The following is a 7,500-nucleotide window of genomic DNA, read 5'->3' on the forward strand; positions in this document are numbered from 1 at the left end:
GACCTGCAGTGTGAGGGACCTGCAGTGTGGGGGACCTGCAGTGTGGGGGACCTGCAGTGTGGGGGCGCCCCAGGGCACTGTCCTCGCGCCCTTTCTCTTCACCCTCTACACTGCAGACTTCAGACATGGACAGCTGTGTCCTGCAGAAGTTCTCTGACCACTCTGCCATCATGGGACTCATCACAGACGACGATGAGGAGGACAGAGGACAGAGGACAGAGGAGCAGGACTTTGTGGAACCTCCTCCTCATCAACGCGGGGAAGACCAAGGAGATGGTGGTGGATTTCCGCAGACGCCACCCCACTGCCCCCTCACCAGTGAACATCCAGGGACGGGACAGGCCACGCCCCCCTCACCAGTGAACATCCAGGGACGGGACAGGCCACGCCCCCCTCACCAGTGAACATCCAGGGACGGGACAGGCCACGCCCCCCTCACCAGTGAACATCCAGGGACGGGACAGGCCACGCCCCCCTCACCAGTGAACATCCAGGGACGGGACAGGCCACGCCCCCCTCACCAGGGACGGGACATTGAGACAGTGACTCATACAAGGACCTGGTGTTCATCTGAACCACAAACTGGACTCATAACACAGACTGAACAGAGTCAGAGTCGGCTCCGCCTCCTGAGGAGACTCAGGTCTTTTGGAGTGACAGGGCCACTCCTGACAGGGCCACTCCTGACAGGGCCGCTCCTGACAGGGCCGCTCCTGACAGGGCCACTCCTGACAGGGCCACTCCTGAAGACCTTCTCCTCCTCTGTGGTGCATCAGCTCCTGTAGGTGTGGTCATCACAGAGAGGGAGAGGAAGAAGCTGGACAAAGCTCCGTCCTGGAATGTCCTCTGGACTCGGTGCAGGAGGTGGGGGACAGAAGGGTCCTGGCTAAACTCACATCTATGCTGGACCATGAGTGTCGCCCCCTGCAGGACACTCTGTCCCCTGCAGGACACTCTGTACTCTCTGGAGAGCAGCTTCAGTGACTGATCCACCCTCGCTGTGTGAAGGAGACGTTTCAGTCTGTCCTTCTGCTGCTGTCACACTCTACGACAGGGGTGGGCAAACTACGGCCCGCGGGCCACATCCAGCCCGTTGGGCCTTTCAATCCGGCCCACCAAGCTTGTCCAAGTAATATTAAAATATAATTAATTCAAATAAATATATATATATATATATTTATTTTTTGGGCTGTAGGCTTTATTAGACAGTAGATGGAATGAGAAAGAAAGGAGGACATGAAGGGATTCGAATTCACGATACTGTGGCCGTTCGTTTTACCTTTCGCCTGTAATGCCCACATTTCCCCAAGAGATGGCACTGTTCCCTCTGAACCGCGCCTGCGCAGCTGCGCACTGCTGCACATAGTGCGCGCACACAAGAACATCTAAGAAAATAAAATTCACCACAAACGGCCACCGGGGGCAATCGAGCAGGAAGCGCCAGAGTTTGACACTGTAGAAGACTCTTGTGGACAGTAGAAGACTCTTGTGGACAGTAGGACACTGTCCAGGGGACACGTCGTGTTCTCTATAGTTTTAGTTTCAAAACGCTGTGTGTTTTATTACAATCAGAATCATATTCACTGAGAAATTAGTCTTATTAGTCCTGCAGCGCAGAGTGGACTGCGGACACGTTCAGAAGACACTGACGTGTCACTATTGTGTAAATGAGACTTTCATGTCCAGACCTGACTCACGAGTCAAAGACACATGTCCATCATTATCTGGACCAATGTCTGTGAAAATATCTCATGTCACAGTAACACTCACTCCATGAGTACGAGCTCAGGAGCAGATGATCCTGATGTGAGGACACAGAGTCTTCAAGGACAGAGGGGACACTAGAGACAGAGGGGACACTAGAGACAGAGGGGACACTAGAGACAGAGGGGACACTAGAGACAGAGGGGACACTAGAGACAGAGGGGACACTAGAGACAGCTGTGATCTGTTCTAAAGCGGGTCTAAAGCGGGCAATTTGTACATTGAGCCTTGCATTTGTTTGCTTTGTTACAAGTTAAAGTTAAAGTCAAATCTTACGTGTAATTTATAGTAATTAGTTCACACAAACACACCATATTTTCTTGGCCCGGCCCCTCGGCCAAATTTTAGAACCCAATGTGGTCCTTGGGTCAAAAAGTTTGCCCACCCCTGCTCTACAACAAACACTGAGGGACATAGTAGAAAAAGCTTCAGTTGTTTCATCTGGACTCAGTTAGAAAAAAATAGACATTTCAACTTCATCCAAGAGTCATTGTCAATAAAAGAATTTAGGTGGAGAACTCCGATATTTATACTATTCTGTGGTAAGCCCCGCCCATTGGGCGGAGCCTCCTGAAGAGGAAAGAGTTGTTTGTTTCAACAGAAACTCCCTCTTTGTATCTATCGAGCCTATTCAACCCTTTAATGGACTCTTAGTCTCCCCTTTGTCTTTGTGAGACCCTGGCTCACCCTGAGGACCTGAGGACATCTAAATGTCCTGGTCCTGGTCCTCTACCTTTCCAGGGGTTCAGGACCATTATAGATACCAGGAAGATTAAATCTTAGCCCTCCATTTCTGTTTAAAGAAGGTCTTTCTTTTTTAACAAAAATAGCTTCCTTAACTCCTCTTTCAAACCATCTTTTCTCCTGCTTAAAACCTTCACCTCGCCGTCTTCAAACGAGTGATTAGAGGCTTCAAGATGGAGATGCGCGGCGCTCTGAGGTCCTGAACTAGTATTTCTTCTGTGCTGATAAAGCCTCTTGTGTAGAGGCTGTTTTGTCTCACCTATGTAACGTTCTTTACAGCTTTCTTCACTGCATTGGATCGAATAAACTACATTGCTCTGTTTTTGAGTCGGCAACTTGTCCTTAGGGTGAACCAGTTTTTGTCTTAAAGTGTTTCCTGGTTTAAAATATAAAGCTTATATATATATATAAATTTTCCTCTTTCTTCTTGCCCTCTGAGGGTAAGAAGAAAGAGGAAAAACATGTCCGAAATGCCCTCTCAGCCTGTGGTTACCCCGCTTGGGCTCTCAACAGAGTGAAGAGAACCAAGAAGCAGGACAAAAGGGAAACTGAACAGAGAAGGAAGGGTGTTTCTATCCCTTATGTGTCTGGCCTGTCGGAAAAACTGCAGAGAATTTTTAGACAACACGAAGTCCCTGTTTATTTTAAACCAGGAAACACTTTAAGACAAAAACTGGTTCACCCTAAGGACAAGTTGCCGACTCAAAAACAGAGCAATGTAGTTTATTCTGTCCAATGCAGTGAAGAAAGCTGTAAAGAACGTTACATAGGTGAGACAAAACAGCCTCCACACAAGAGGCTTTATCAGCACAGAAGAAATACAAGTTCAGGACCTCAGAGTGCCGTGCATCTCCATCTTGAAGCCTCTAATCACTCGTTTGAAGACGGTGAGGTGAAGGTTTTAAGCAGGAGAAAAGATGGTTTGAAAGAGGAGTCAAGGAAGCTATTTTTGTTAAAAAAGAAAGACCTTCTTTAAACATAAATGGAGGGCTTAGGTTTCATCTTCCTGTTATTTATAATGGGATACTGAACCCCTGGAGAGTTAGAGGACCAGGACCAGGACATTTAGATGTCCTCAGGTCCTCAGGGTGAGCCAGGGTCTCACAAAGACAAAGGGGAGACTAATAGCCCATTAAAATTCTGAATAGGCTCGGTAGATACAAGGGGGAGTTTCTGTTGAAACAAACAACTCTTTCCTCTTCAGGAGGCTCCGCCCAATGGGCGGGGCTTACCACAGAATAGTATAAATATCGGAGTTCTCGACCTAAATTCTGTTATTGACAATGACTCTTGGATGAAGTTGAAATGTCTATGTTCACTATGTCCCATAGGGACATGCTCACTATGGGACATGCTCACTATGGGACATGTTCACTATAGGACATGCTCACTATGGGACATGCTCACTATGGGACATGCTCACTATGGGACATGTTCACTATGTCCCATAGGGACATGTTCACTATGAACATGGGACATGTTCTCTATGGGACATGTTCACTTTGGGACATGTTCACTATGGGACATGTTCACTATGGGACATGTTCACTTTGGGACATGTTCACTATGGGACATGTTCACTATGGGACATGTCCACTATGGGACATGTTCACTATGGGACATGTTCACTATGGGACATGTTCACTATGGGACATGTCCACTATGGGACATGTTCTCTATGGGACATGTTCACTTTGGGACATGTTCACTATGGGACATGTTCACTATGGGACATGTCCACTATGGGACATGTTCACTATGGGACATGTTCACTATGGGACATGCCCACTATGGGACATGCTCACTATGGGACATGCTCACTATGGGACATGTTCACTATGGGACATGTCCACTATGGGACATGTTCACTATGGGACATGTTCACTATGGGACATCTTCACTATGGGACATGCTCACTATGGGACATGCTCACTATGGGAAATGCACACTATGGGACATGTTCACTATGGGACATGCCCACTATGGGACATGTTCACTATGGGACATCTTCACTATGGGACATGCTCACTATGGGACATGCACACTATGGGACATGTACACTATGGGAAATGCACACTATGGGACATGTTCACTTTGGGACATGTTCACTATGGGACATGCCCACTATGGGACATGTACACTATGGGACATGTTCACTATGGGAAATGCACACTATGGGACATGCTCACTATGCGAAATGCACACTATGGGACATGCCCACCATGGGACATGTTCACTATGGGACATGCCCACTATGGGACATGTTCACTATGGGACATGTCCACTATGGGACATCTTCACTATGGGACGTGTTCTCTATGGGACATGTCCACTATGGGACATGTTCACTATGGGACATGCTCACTATGGGACATGTTCACTATGGGACATGTTCACTATGGGACATGTCCACTATGGGACATGCTCACTATGGGACATGCTCACTATGGGACATGCTCACTATGGGACATGTTCACTATGGGACATGTCCACTATGGGACATGTTCACTATGGGACATGTTCACTATGGGACATCTTCACTATGGGACATGCTCATTATGGGACATGCACACTATGGGACATGTCCTCTATGGGACATGTACACTATGGGAAATGCACACTATGGGACATGTTCACTATGGGACATGCCCACTATGGGACATGTTCACTATGGGACATCTTCACTATGGGACATGTACACTATGGGAAATGCACACTATGGGACATGTTCACTATGGGACATGTTCACTATGGGACATGTTCACTATGGGACATGTACACTATGGGAAATGCACACTATGGGACATGTTCACTATGGGACATGCCCACTATGGGACATGTTCACTATGGGACATCTTCACTATGGGACATGCTCACTATGGGACATGCACACTATGGGACATGTACACTATGGGAAATGCACACTATGGGACATGTTCACTTTGGAACATGTTCACTATGGGACATGTACACTATGGGACATGTTCACTATGGGAAATGCACACTATGGGACATGCCCACTATGGGACATGTTCACTATGGGACATGCCCACTATGGGACATGTTCACTATGGGACATGTCCACTATGGGACATGTTCACTATGGGACGTGTTCTCTATGGGAGGTGTTCACTATGGGACATGTTCACTATGGGACATGTTCACCATGGGACATGTTCACTATGGGACATGTTCACTATGGGACATGTTCACTATGGGACATGTCCACTATGGGACATGTTCACTATGGGACATGCTCACTATGGGACATGTTCACTATGGGACATGCTCACTATGGGACATGTTCACTATGCGAAATGCACACTATGGGACATGTTCACTATGGGACATGCTCACTATGGGAAATGCACACTATGGGACATGCCCACTATGGGACATGTTCACTATGGGACATGCTCACTATGGGACATGTACACTATGGGACATGCTCACTATGCGAAATGCACACTATGGGACATGCCCACCATGGGACATGTTCACTATGGGACATGCCCACTATGGGACATGTTCACTATGGGACATGTCCACTATGGGACATCTTCACTATGGGACGTGTTCTCTATGGGACATGTCCACTATGGGACATGTTCAATATGGGACATGCTCACTATGGGACATGTTCACTATGGGACATGTTCACTATGGGACATGTCCACTATGGGACATGTTCACTATGGGACATGCTCACTATGGGACATGTTCACTATGGGACATGCTCACTATGGGACATGTTCACTATGCGAAATGCACACTATGGGACATGTTCACTATGGGACATGCTCACTATGGGACATGTTCACTATGGGACATGCCCACTATGGGACATGTTCACTATGGGACATGCCCACCATGGGACATGTTCACTATGGGACATGCCCACTATGGGACATGTTCACTATGGGACATGTCCACTATGGGACATCTTCACTATGGGACGTGTTCTCTATGGGGCATGTTCACTATGGGACATGTCCCATAGTGGACATGCTCACTATGGGACATGTTCACATTAAAGATACACTATGGTATACACTTATACAAACACACATTGTAACTGGCTCGCCTCTCCACAGATCTGACCTGACAGCAGTGCTGTGTACAGCTTGTTTCTATGGATACAAGTTTAATGCCATAATGTGGATTCTTCCAGTCAAAGCCATAACTAAGCAGACTCTCCATCCATCCATCTTCTTCCGCTTTATCTGGGTCCGGGTCGCGGGGGCAACAGTCTGACCAGGGACTCCCAGACTTCCCTCTCCCCAGACACTTCCTCTAACTCCTCCGGGGGGATCCCGAGGCGTTCCCAGGCCAGCCTAGAGACATAGTCTCTCCAGCGTGTCCTGGGTCTTCCCCGGGGCCTCTTCCCGGTGGGACATGCCTGAAACACCTCCCGAGGGAGGCGCCCAGGAGGCTCCGGGACAGATGCCCGAGCCACCTCAGCTGGAGGAGCAGTGGCTCTACTCCGAGCTCCCCCCGGAGGAAACTCATTTCGACCGCTTGTATCCGCGATCTTGTCCTTTCGGTCATTACCCAAAGCTCATGACCATAGGTGAGGTCAGAACTTAGAGCGACCGGTAAATCCAGAGCTTTGTCTTTGGACTCAGCTCCTTCTTCACCACAACAGTCGATGCAGCGACTGCATCGATCCAACTGTCAATCACACGCTCCATCCTTCACTCACTCTAGAACAAGACCCCGAGATACTTGAACTCCTCCACTTGGGGCAAGGACCCCCCACCCACCTGAAGAGGGCAAGACACCTTTTCCCGGTGGAGACTCAGACTCATGACCTCGGATTTGGAGGTGCTGATTCTCATCCCCAGACGCTTCCCTCTCGTCCCAGTGCAGCTGCAGGTCCAGGTTTGATGGAGCCTCAGGACATCGTCTGCAGCAGAGCATGAGATCCTGTGGTCCTCAAACCGGACCCACAAGCAGACTCTCATTTATATGAAAGAGTGAAATACTGAGAAT

Source organism: Eucyclogobius newberryi, unplaced genomic scaffold (genome assembly GCF_026437365.1).
Source record: "Eucyclogobius newberryi isolate DKJ021-1_F unplaced genomic scaffold, fEucNew1.0.hap1 SCAF_22, whole genome shotgun sequence".
NCBI lineage: Eukaryota > Metazoa > Chordata > Actinopteri > Gobiiformes > Gobiidae > Eucyclogobius > Eucyclogobius newberryi.